Source organism: Diadema antillarum, unplaced genomic scaffold (genome assembly GCF_040938485.1).
Source record: "Diadema antillarum isolate AM-2024a unplaced genomic scaffold, OU_Dant_1.0 seq00002003_RagTag, whole genome shotgun sequence".
NCBI classification, from domain to species: Eukaryota; Metazoa; Echinodermata; class Echinoidea; order Diadematoida; family Diadematidae; genus Diadema; species Diadema antillarum.
This window is the reverse complement of record NW_027272659.1, coordinates 22911-34286: the sequence shown is the minus strand read 5'-3', so window position 1 is coordinate 34286 and position 11376 is coordinate 22911. Positions and strand designations below refer to the sequence as shown.

Genomic DNA, 11376 nt, shown 5'->3' with positions numbered 1-11376 from the left:
AGACACTGTACACAAACACATCACTGACGAACGGCACCCGGTAACGTTAGACATTACTTTTGACAAAGTGGACTGGAAACGTGTCACTGTCAATTCCATTTTCGCCATGGCAGTCATCACAATTTAGGAGAAGAGGTAAGATTTTTAGTTTTAATGTGGTTTTATCTCATTTTAGGATGACATTCGTTCGACGTTGGTACAAAATCAAGTTAGAATGTTACGTGTTAGATTCATCACTCAGTTTTCGTTTTCAGTCAGTGATTAACCTTTAACAGTTAACGGTTAGCTAGATCCTAATGTTAGATCTAATTTGATCGAAGCTGCTATCTTGTGTAATGTTTACCAGGTACAGTAGATCCAGATCTATCAATAACATGTTAGGCTGAGCTGTTAGTGACACTTTACAATTAGAAATTTGGCATAGCAATGGCTCATGGGCTAGCCCGAACAGACGCCGTGCGGGGCCGGAGCATGGCTGTCACGTTTTTACAGCGACTGGGCCGGGCTAACTTTTTTAGCTAGGTATGCATGAAACGTTTAGACATTTCTATGCCTATTAAAAATAGAGTCTACTAACTCCGAAACATAGCCCAAACGCCGAACGCAAAGGTAACTGTGTACAAGGAGCGCCCCGGGGTAAGGTCTAACGTTATACCGGTACCGTCTACATGCAATAAGGAAATTTGTTCTAATGTTAGAAGCTTATAAGTTACGATGTATAAGTTCATAACTGTCAGTGTTAACGTTAGAGCCAATAGAGGTCTGTCTACACTACAGCCCAGTAGGCCTAACTGTTAGGTCAAAATCTCTTCAGTATGTTTTCACTTCAGGCTTGTTCTTAGGAGTCACGCCGTGTAATGCCGTGTTCTGTTTATCGAATTATAGCAATGACATTGTTTTATTAACGCGGTGTAGGTCTATTGTATCTTTCAATTCATATATCAGGGAAGTGGACACACCAACATGCACAGAAACCAGGGAACAAGTAACTCTGGCCGGGACGATGAAGCAGTACGTACGTGTTTGGGTCGCTGGTGCGGTTAGGGAAAAAGGTAGACTCTACATTGATCAGAGAGACAGCCCGTGACAGACCGTTGACAACATCGGCCAGAACCGTAGGCTTAAACACTAGCCAAGAATGAGCTGGGCGGCCACAAGAATTCATCGATCAGAATAAGAGCGCGGGATAGCCCATTTGCAGCATCAGCCAGAACCCTGGGCTAGTCGAGAATGAGCTATGTGGCTAAGAGTGTAAGACGATACATCGACCAGAATGACAGCCTGTGATAGCCCGTTGACAGCATCAAACAGAACCGATGGGCTAGTCAAGAATGAGCTGGGTGACCAAAAGAATACATCGATCAGAATGACAGTTTTAGCCCGATAGCCCGTTGACAGCATCGACCAGAAACCTACGCTAGCCAAGAATGAGCTGAGTCAAAGAAAACACACTGATGCTGCCAGAGAAAACCTTTGAGAAATATGTAGATAGGGTAGGTAAGTTCGTTTGCATTGACTTATAGTGTATTTTATAGCTGCTCTTTCAGAATCTGCCGTCAACCAAATATTCATGTCAGGCGACTTTTTGTTAGTTTGTGTGATGGAGGGTCACATGTTTTGTTATGATCCCAATACAGTATTTGCAACTTACAATGTACCAGTGATAATGACGATGTTTCACTATAATTTGCATTAACAGCTTTGAATCAACTGTATTGGGGGGGGGGGGGGTAGACGTAATGAGATCAGACCAGATGCCAATCTGAGAAGTGGAGTCATTCATAGTTCTAAACTTTAAAAGCACAAGAGGAAAAATGCTCTTTATAATTCTCCAGTCATTGTGTGGTCGATTTCTGCACACTTTTAAAGTTTGCACCTACACTGGTAAAACTTATTGCATTTATTCCCACGCAGGAATTACGTATTGTGTAGAGAATTGAAGATTATATAATTTATTTCAAAGCACTGATGCACCTCTTGTCACCAGTTTATATTGCTTTTGCAGAAATACAAAATGTACATGTGTGTTGTTTAAAAGACTGTTGGCAAATTTGGTGAACAAAATGACAAATGCTAACAACATATTATTGTCATAGGCAGGTTATAGGACAGCAAATTCAAACCTCAGCTTTAGGCCTGCATATAGTTTACTCTAATGAATTTGTTGCTCTGCTTTTAAAAAAAGTGTAAATGAAGAGTTTGTTCGCAAAAACCCATAAGTCCATATTTGCCAGATGGAGATATTTGCGATTAAAGGTCAAAAAAATAAAGAGAACAATAAGAAAATTTTTGCTTCTTTTGACCATAACTTCAAAAATGTACCTTTATATGTAGTAACCAATATATAATTTAAAAGGTATTATTTTGTACTTTATGACAGAGACCGTACTTCAAAATCTTCAAAAATGGACTTTCGGTTTTTGCTATCAAACTCTTCAAATTTTTATCGATTCCCAATGTTATATATTTTAGATCATGGCTGAGGAATTTTGTTCATTCATGCTTGTGAAACTGTGTGGGTGTGGTATCCTAGCTCTTTTCCCCTTGGGATTCTTATTATCCTTCTCATTATAAAACAATGTGTTCTTTTCTTTTCTTTTCTTTTTTGTGTGTGTTTTCGTAGGACATGCTATAAATTGTCAGAAGTCATGATTACTCTGAATTGATACTCTTCTTGTATTTGCAGTTGTATAGATGTGTCTATGGTGCTTTCAAATTGCAGAACAACAACAACAACAAAAAAGGTCACTCGTATACAAAGATAAGTTAATTCAAGTACTCGACGTTATGAATGTGAAGTGAAGTGAAGTGAAGAAGTGTAAAGCTTATCCTATCCGAAGTATCATACAGTACCAGGAATATGATGTATGTTTTCTGTGACAATACCAAAGGTCCTGTTTAATGGAAATGTTTTCCTGCCCTTTGTAGTTGCTTTTAGGACAAATATGCGTTAAAAGGAAAAAAAAAACAACAACACCGAACAAACTAGCAAATATGTGGAAAAAGTTCCTCATACTATTTAAGCAGGTAATGTACTTGCCTTCTGCCTATCTTATGACTTACACAATTACTGTATCTCATCCATGCAGGAATTATTTCACAGAGAATTAGACATTTTGTTATGTAAGCCTGATGCACCTCTTGCTATTTCATATCATCTGTACAGAGATGTGTGATGGTGTTTCAAGAACTACTCGGTACACAAACGACAAATATTGTGGAAAAAAATTAGTGAACAAATGAGAATATTTTGTTAAGAATATTTGACAGATTATAACATGACAAATACAAACCTCACCTTTAGATTGTAAAAGTGAAGGTGAATAAACACATTTCTGCGAATTTGTGAAAGAGCAAATTTCTATGGTTTTCAGTTATTGAGTAATGTTTCATGAAAAAATATTGGTGAATGTCATGTACATGTATTCATGCTTGTGAAACTGTGTGTGCATGGGTGTGTTATCCTTGCTCTTTTTTTTTTCCAGTGTCAATGATAATGTATGATATGCTGATGTATTGCTAATACATATGTATACATGTTTTTAACGTATGTTTGACTGATGAGATGAAATTCAGATGAATTCATTTCATTTCAAATGAGTTTGTGATGCACATTTTCAATGCAGATAGGTAATGTACCTTTAAGAATGGTGCCAGTGAAGCACCTTACCAGCACTGCATGTGAAACACACCAAAAATACACAGACATCAATTCACATACAACTGTACTACATTCTAAGAAAAAAAAAAAAAGGTTCTTTTGAGCACCATTAAATGGTTCTCAGCACTGTCACAATAGCGACACCTTTTTTGGAGCCTGTGAGAACCTTTTTTAAATGGTGCCTGTCAGCACCTTTTAACAATGGTGCCCATTAGAACCTTTTCCAATGAAATGGTTCTCATGAGCACCTTTTGAAAAGAGTCAAAAAGGTGCCCATCTTTAGTCAAAAAGGTGCCCATGGGCACCTTTTAAATGGTACTCACGAGCACCATTTCATCGGGAAAAAGGTTCTAATGGGCACCTTTTGCAAAAGGTGCCGACAAGCACCATTTAGAAAAGGTTCTCACGAGCACCAAAAAGGGTGTCGCTATTGTGACAGTGCTGAGAACCATTTAATGGTGCTCAAAAGAACCTTTTTTTCTTAGAGTGTATGACGTAAATGCATAATAGATATGATTCCGTGTTATATGCGATGTCACAATTCAAGTAATACATGTAGGCCTAAAATACCGTATACGAATATCTAGCAAACATCCCCAAAAGAAAATAATACTAGTTACCAAGGCTATAGTCATGATAGTAGGTGAATCTGTGTTATAGGGACGTTTAAGTGGTTTTTAGAAATTCATCTTGCATGGCTGGGATAACGCCTTTCCGGAAGGTGATGTCAAACAACTCTTCCACGTCACCGATGTGTCTACCATGCCTTCGTTGTCCATGTCGATGGCGGAAAGGGCCTTCTTGGTGTTGGAACAGCGATAGCAGGAGAAGTAGGGCGCCATGAAGCCGTTGTAGAAAGAGTCGAACTACAGCATCTCGTCACTTTTCGCTTCTTTCGTGAGGTCCTATTCATCTCAAATCTCGCGGACTTTAGCCAGCAGGTTCTTGGTATGTGGACTGTTCACTTTAACTTGATCTAATGGCATCTCTCATCCTCACGTCAAGACATCCTGCGGCCCGATCAAATAGCAAGGCCAGACCCACCACACTCATGTACTCTTCCTTCCTACATAACATGGGATAAAATATGTAAAATACATATCGAAAAGTTAAAGCAACCAACATGTCAGTGTAATCAATAGCTATTATTATTCAATCGTTAGTCAGACTGAATTGAGTGGCAAAGTTTCTGAAAACCGATACTGTAGGCCTATCTATCATATCAAATTCTCTCCATAACCAACGATAACTATATGCTAAACTCTGCAGTGAGTTCTCTCACCTGCCCGTCCGCAGATCTTCAAGAATAAGCTCCTTCATCTTGTTGGCCAATTCCAAGGTGAACTGTGAATTCTCTCCAAAGAGATCAACTAATCTCTGAAGGATCACCCCCTTGCTGGCCATGGTGGTGATCCTCACAGGTGCCTTCTCGCCAAAAAACTTGGCCAAGTCGAACTCGTCAGGCTGGAGGTCGTAGACGAAATCGATTGCGCGCGCTCCGAAAATCGGATTCTTGATGTGTGGGTTTGTCCCTGTTGTGATTTTGGTGACGTTGATGGCGGCCTGACGAAGGTAGGTGCAGTTATACTTCTTGAGGACATCTTTGTTGCCGAGGCGAATGAGATTCATCAGAGTGACACAGGATAAAGCGTTACTAATGATAGCACCCTCCGCGCAACACTGGCCAGGGATGCCGTTCGCACCATCCATCAGAGCCTTGAATTTGGATTTGATGTAATTGAAATTAACTGGAATTAATTTTCAGTTTTTGCTCGATTGCTGACAGGAGTCGCAAACTGTCTGGCATCATATTTATGATTGCACCAATTGACACCAATTAACACGTTTTTCATCTGAGTTAAGTCTGCACGAGCTCCAGATTCAAAGATTTGAATGGGAAGTATCTTAAAGGGATCGTATAGTTTTGGTTGGGACCTAAGTTTAGATTTCTAACATTTTTGGGTGAGACAATGAGAAACCATTTATGAAATAAGAAAGAACATGTAATTCCATGAGGAATTCAACATTAATTTGATGAAAATTGGTTTGGAAATGGCTGAGATATCCAATACAGAGAGATTCTAATAAAGTGTGGGACCCACCTTTTATTACGATCGCTTTGTTTTACTTTGTTTTTGGATGCTTCAGTCATTCCACACCCGATTTCCATCAAATAAACTTTGAATTCCTCTTAAAGTGGTATGCTCTGTACTATTCCAGAAGTGCTTTTTTGGTATCTCGCAAAATGTTAAAAGCCTAATTCTCATCTTCACCAATACTGTACCATCCCTTTAACAGTGACAGAGATGATGTGAGTTTATTGTGATTTTTTTTTTTTTTTTTTGCATTGAATCAAGTCTTGAATACAGATTTATTCTCCTACAGGAGATATTTGAGTCCATCCTATTGTAAATATGTCGACAGTCCACGTCAATATTCAATAAGTCCAAAAAATGTTTTAGAATTTTTATGATGAAGTCGTAAGAAGTGAAATTTTGAACAATATTGTTTAGAAGAATTTGACTAAATTGCTTCCGCTTATGCTGGCTGATTTAGCTTTGGTGTGTGTGTGTTTTATACTGGGCATACTTCTATAAAGGCCATTACAATACAATTCAGAAACATATATACATACAAGTATAAGGTGGAATGAATGAAAATGATTTAAGGAGGCATTACCTGCAAAATCGGTATTTTACGTGACATATAATTCGGTATGTCTCTCAGTAGACAATTTGGTTTGCATGATGAGTCTAGGTAGTAGATATTGATTAGAACCTACTTTATAGAAGGTTTGGACTCCCAATCATATATCACATGAGAAGTCTAAAACACTTATCACTTAGCGATTTGTTCAATATTCGACTCACCTGTAGCGCAGTTGCATCGCAGCAGCCAAACTTTTCATGAACGTGAACTAGCAGATGTCCCGTCCACCGGTTGTCGTCCGTGATTTTGCGGATGTACCGCGCCCACATGCCGCACTCCTCCTGCAGGGATTTGCCTCTGGGCTCCTCAAACAAAATAGGGGCCTACCAAAAGGACGTAGATTTGGAGGCAGATTGGCAAGGAAGCATACCACCTCAAAGAGTCGGAAAGAGTGTTTAGCCATGACGTCGGGCATATCTATGAAGTTGAACATCACTTTGGCTTCAGAGCTGAGTATCTCATAGCACCAGTTGTTCCACTTCCTGAGCAGTGTGCACATGTCGCTTACAGAGAACCTGTTGAAGTCGTATACAGAGTCGCCCAGGTCCACCTCAAAGATCACGCTATGCAGACAGGATAGTTGGAGTTTTTGGATACCTATCGGAACGTTTGTAGTGTCCGGTATCTTGTCTTTTGTGTTTGTTTGTAGACATAATCAGCATTTGGACCCGGATTTGGTTAGATATCGCCACACAGCTATATTTTGACCTGAAATGTGCAGTCTGCCTGTCTATATAGTAAGGTATTCTCCGGCCAACATATGCGACCCTGCACCACAAAACAAACAAAAAGTCGCCGGACATGAAATTTAAGTTAAGACAATAGGCCTATTCTGAAAGAGCAGAGTCTCAGCTTTAAAATGGTGTATAGCTCATATCAAATGGACTCTCCTAACATATCTAAATATTGGAAAGAAAGCACATACTTAGAAAAAGTGTGAACTGAGAAATGAGGCTCTGAAGTACAGTGTCTATTCAAGCGCTTAATCTTTACCAAGCCGCGTTGGCTGTGCGATGAATGGGACAAAAAACAAGAAGTAAACCACCGGAGTAACAACAATGAAGGGATTATCAGATTAAAACGAAACTGTACATGCCTCATCAACACATTCTCTCCATAACGCCAACTTCGAAAGCAGTACCATTATCCTCTCAAAAGTTATTAGAGTTGAAAGTGAAGAGTGTTTACAAGGTTTTTCAGAAATGAAAAGGGGACTCTAAAGACACACCTAATCACACTATTCTACCAAAAATTTTCGAAATAAACTGCTAAAAAACACACTTTCCTGCCCATTTTATGATCCAAAATTTTAGCATAATGTAAAAGACGACTTGCTCTTTCAGAAAATATGAAAAAGTCAAGATCGGCTGGGTTGACCCATTTTTCTTATTTTTAGTGTGCGACTTTTTGTTCGCTTTGTGACGCACGGTCACAAATGGTAAAACAGCACAACAAAACAAAGGCAACGTTTACCCACTAACTTGACAAGCATGATCTACCTCATTTTTGATATGAGTCTGTGTAGGTTTTCCCATTGCAGTTGTGACATTTCTATCTAAACGTTCCTAAAAGTGGTAAAGTGAATGAGGTTTAGGATTCGCAAACACGAGATCCAGGGTCAAAACATGTGGGCCTGTGCATACGCCTCGTCGTTTTTACTACTTTTTTCTTCTTGACTTACAGACATAATTATACAGATATACAGACCAACAGTATTGCATTTCAGAAAATACATTAAAGGGAAATTACATGCCAGTCGATAGTTTGATAAGAAAGAGTAAAATCTTTCAATGACAGCTTTTGATCAAAATCGGAGAAAAATTAGGGCAGTTATGAAATTTTGAAGTTTTTAATTCTGCAAGACTGTTCTCGTATGCTGTAGTTTGTTTGGATTATTCAGATGAATGAGTTAAGAATGTCTCCATCCCCCAATTTTCCGTTAATCGCGTAAAATCCTTCGATATGGTCGATTATCAGTGAACGTATAGTTTATAGACATGTGGATTGAGTGAATGCAGCAATAACATGAGAACACATCAGTAAAAGTTCGAGGAAATCGAACAATCCATTCAATAGTTATGAATTGTTGAAGTTTCTGCGCAGGCACTGCTGGATGAGAAGATTACCACGGTTTGTGATGTCACGAAAGTAGAACGCTAGAAAGAAAATATGACGAGAATTCCACAAAATTTGATTTATTGAAGAGTACAAACTACATTGACTTGTTACTGACGTATTATATGTTAAGGATAATATTTTCCTCTTGAATTCTGAAAGAGGCATGTCAAGTTCACTTTTCATCGAAAAGTGGAAATATGTTGTTTTTCCTTTCTCCATAACATCTGGCCGCGTTACCCCCGTTCGTCATGCAGGGCAGGCCATGGCGACGGCGCCGGGCCATGCGCCGGGCCAAGCAGAGGGTGAACCACAGCAGTAGCGGGTCGGCGGGAACAGCGGGAAAATGATCGCAAGCGAGTGATCAGGCAAGTGTCGCCGCCTAAGACCCCGTTTACAGTGCGTGGCTGGGCCGAGCCGCGGCCGAGCCGCGGCCAAGCCCAGCCTGAATTACGAGGCCGGGCCCCGCAATTTTGTCCGTTTACACTGCAGGGCTCGGCCGTGCTTTTGATTCCAACCTTTCAATATTTTGTCGCAGTGGCGCTCTGCTTGGAAACAAATGCAATTTGGTATTGTCTGGTTTTCAGACCCTTTGCCGAATGAATTCCGTGGCGACGAGGTCGCCGTTCGGGCAAAGGCCTTTGCCGAATGAAAAAAAAAAAATCCTTTGCAGGACAAAACCACCTTAAACTATACTAGTTTTCGATGTTGAGGGGGTTAATATCCGGAACAGCGAAGTAGTACAGGCAGAGGGTTTGGAAGCCAGACTAAAATTCGCGGCGCATTTGGCCCAGTTTGCGTTTACACTGAGAAAAGGCCGGGCTCGGCCGCGGCTCGGCCGCGGCCGAGACCACCTCCAGAGCGAGGCCAAATGCGAGGCCAATTTTGGCCTCGCATTTGGCCTTTTGCCCGTTTACACTGAACCGGGGCTGGGCCGAGTCGCGGCTGAGTCTCGCATTGTAAACGGGGTCTAAGAGCTTTTCCCCAGAAGGTCTAAGTGGTGGAGAGGAGAAAAAAAAAATCTCTTTGGTCGGGAGGCATCTTCTTTTCCCCTGCGCGCTTGTGCATACGTCAATCTCAGGGAGATAAGCTCCACGCGTTTCTATTCGTGCACCTCGCATTATACGTATAACTGTTTTGCTTTCTGGCTGTTCAAAACGAAAATCACGTGATTTCAACTCTTAATATCATTGCATATTTACAGAAGCCATATCCATTCAAATTAACTTACGAAGGTCCTTGTAGGGATGTGTCAAACGCCTTTCACTACAAAGTAAGTATTTTATGTCTACCTTCGATGAAATGTAGATTTATATAATGACACTCAATAGAAATAGGAAGAGTTCACATAGAAAAGTGTAAGCTAATATAACTATTCAAAGGTAGAAACTGTCTGTGCTCTTTGGAAAATGAAGACAGTTTCATTGTAAAACAGATATGCTTGTTTTGCACATCTTAACCATGTTTATCATTAACTAATAACATCACAAATTGTGACCCTGCACCTCAAAACAAACAAAAAGTCGCCAGACATGAATTTTCAGTTAAGACCATATTCTGAAACAGCAGACTTTAAGCTTTAAAATGATGTATAACTCAAATCAAATGGACTCTCCTAACCTATCTAAATATTGGAAAGAAAGCACAAACTCAGGAAAAGTGTGAACTGAGAAAAGAGGCTTTGAAGTACAGTGTCTATTCAAGCGCTTAATCTTTACCAAACCGTGCTGGATGTGCGATGAATGGGACAAAAAACAGGAAGTAAACCACCAGAGTAACGACAATGAAGGGATTATCAGATTAAACTGAAATTAAGCTTGCCTCATTAGCACGTTCTTTCCATATTTAATGCCAACTTTCAAAGCAGTAGCACTATCCTTTCAAAAGTTATTAGAGTTGAAAGTGAAGAGTGTGGACAAAGTTTTTAAGAAATTAAAAAGGGATTCTAAAGACACACCTAATCACACTATTCTACCAAAAATGTTCCAGATAAACTGCTAAAAAACACACTTTCCTGCCCGTTTTATGATACCAAATTTTAGCATAATGTAAAAGAAGACCTGCTCTTTCAGAAAATATGAAAAAGTCAAGTTCGGCTAGGTTGACCCATTTCACTTATTTTCAGTCCTCACGCAAAACCAGTGTGCGCGACTTTATGTTCGTTTTGAGGTGCACGGTCACAATTAATATTACGATATTTTGAGGTCATTGACCTCTAAAGGTCATCAGATGTCAGAGGTAGAAACCTTTAAATCGGCAGTTTCTTTGTAGTACAAATGCGTATTTAGTGCAGCGTAACCATACCATTAACATTTCGTTTTTGTATCTGTTTTTGTTTGTTTTTGTAATCTCATCAGTGAGGTTTTTTTCACGCCTAGTACTATCATTCTGAACTCACGTATCATTCAAGGATATGGAAGTGTATGACTGCAAGGAACCGTAATGCTGCTTGTGTATTGCTACTTAATTATCAAGTTTAAGACTTAGTATTGTCTTGTCCTTCAGATTCCAAGCTTTGTTACATAGATGTAAAAATGAAGATTTGTGGTTGAGATTTGCATAGATGTGGCTGGTTTCAGCCTTTATTTATTTATTTATTTCTTCGTTCATTTATTTATTCATTTGTTTATCTAGTCATTCATTCTTACCGGAGGCATAATGTTTACAAGTCGACAGTTTGTCCCCACCTTGAACTCATAATATTGCGATTTGGGAGAAAAAAATTACAGGTGATTTCTTATTTCTGGTAAAGCAGGCCAAGATATGCTACATGGGCTTTATATCTGCTGATCAGAATTAGTGCAAAAATCCTTTGATACCAAAAGTCCTATTTCACAAACCTTGGTACATGTATTGAAAAAAATTGTCATTTTCAACTAAAACTTCATCGA

General features: G+C 39.5%; 1 pseudogene; it reads right to left on the bottom strand.

Moving 5' to 3' along the window:
* Positions 1 to 4327: 4327 nt before the first annotated feature.
* LOC139713561 (uncharacterized) lies at positions 4328 to 7004 on the bottom strand (annotated as a pseudogene).
* Positions 7005 to 11376: the final 4372 nt, after the last annotated feature.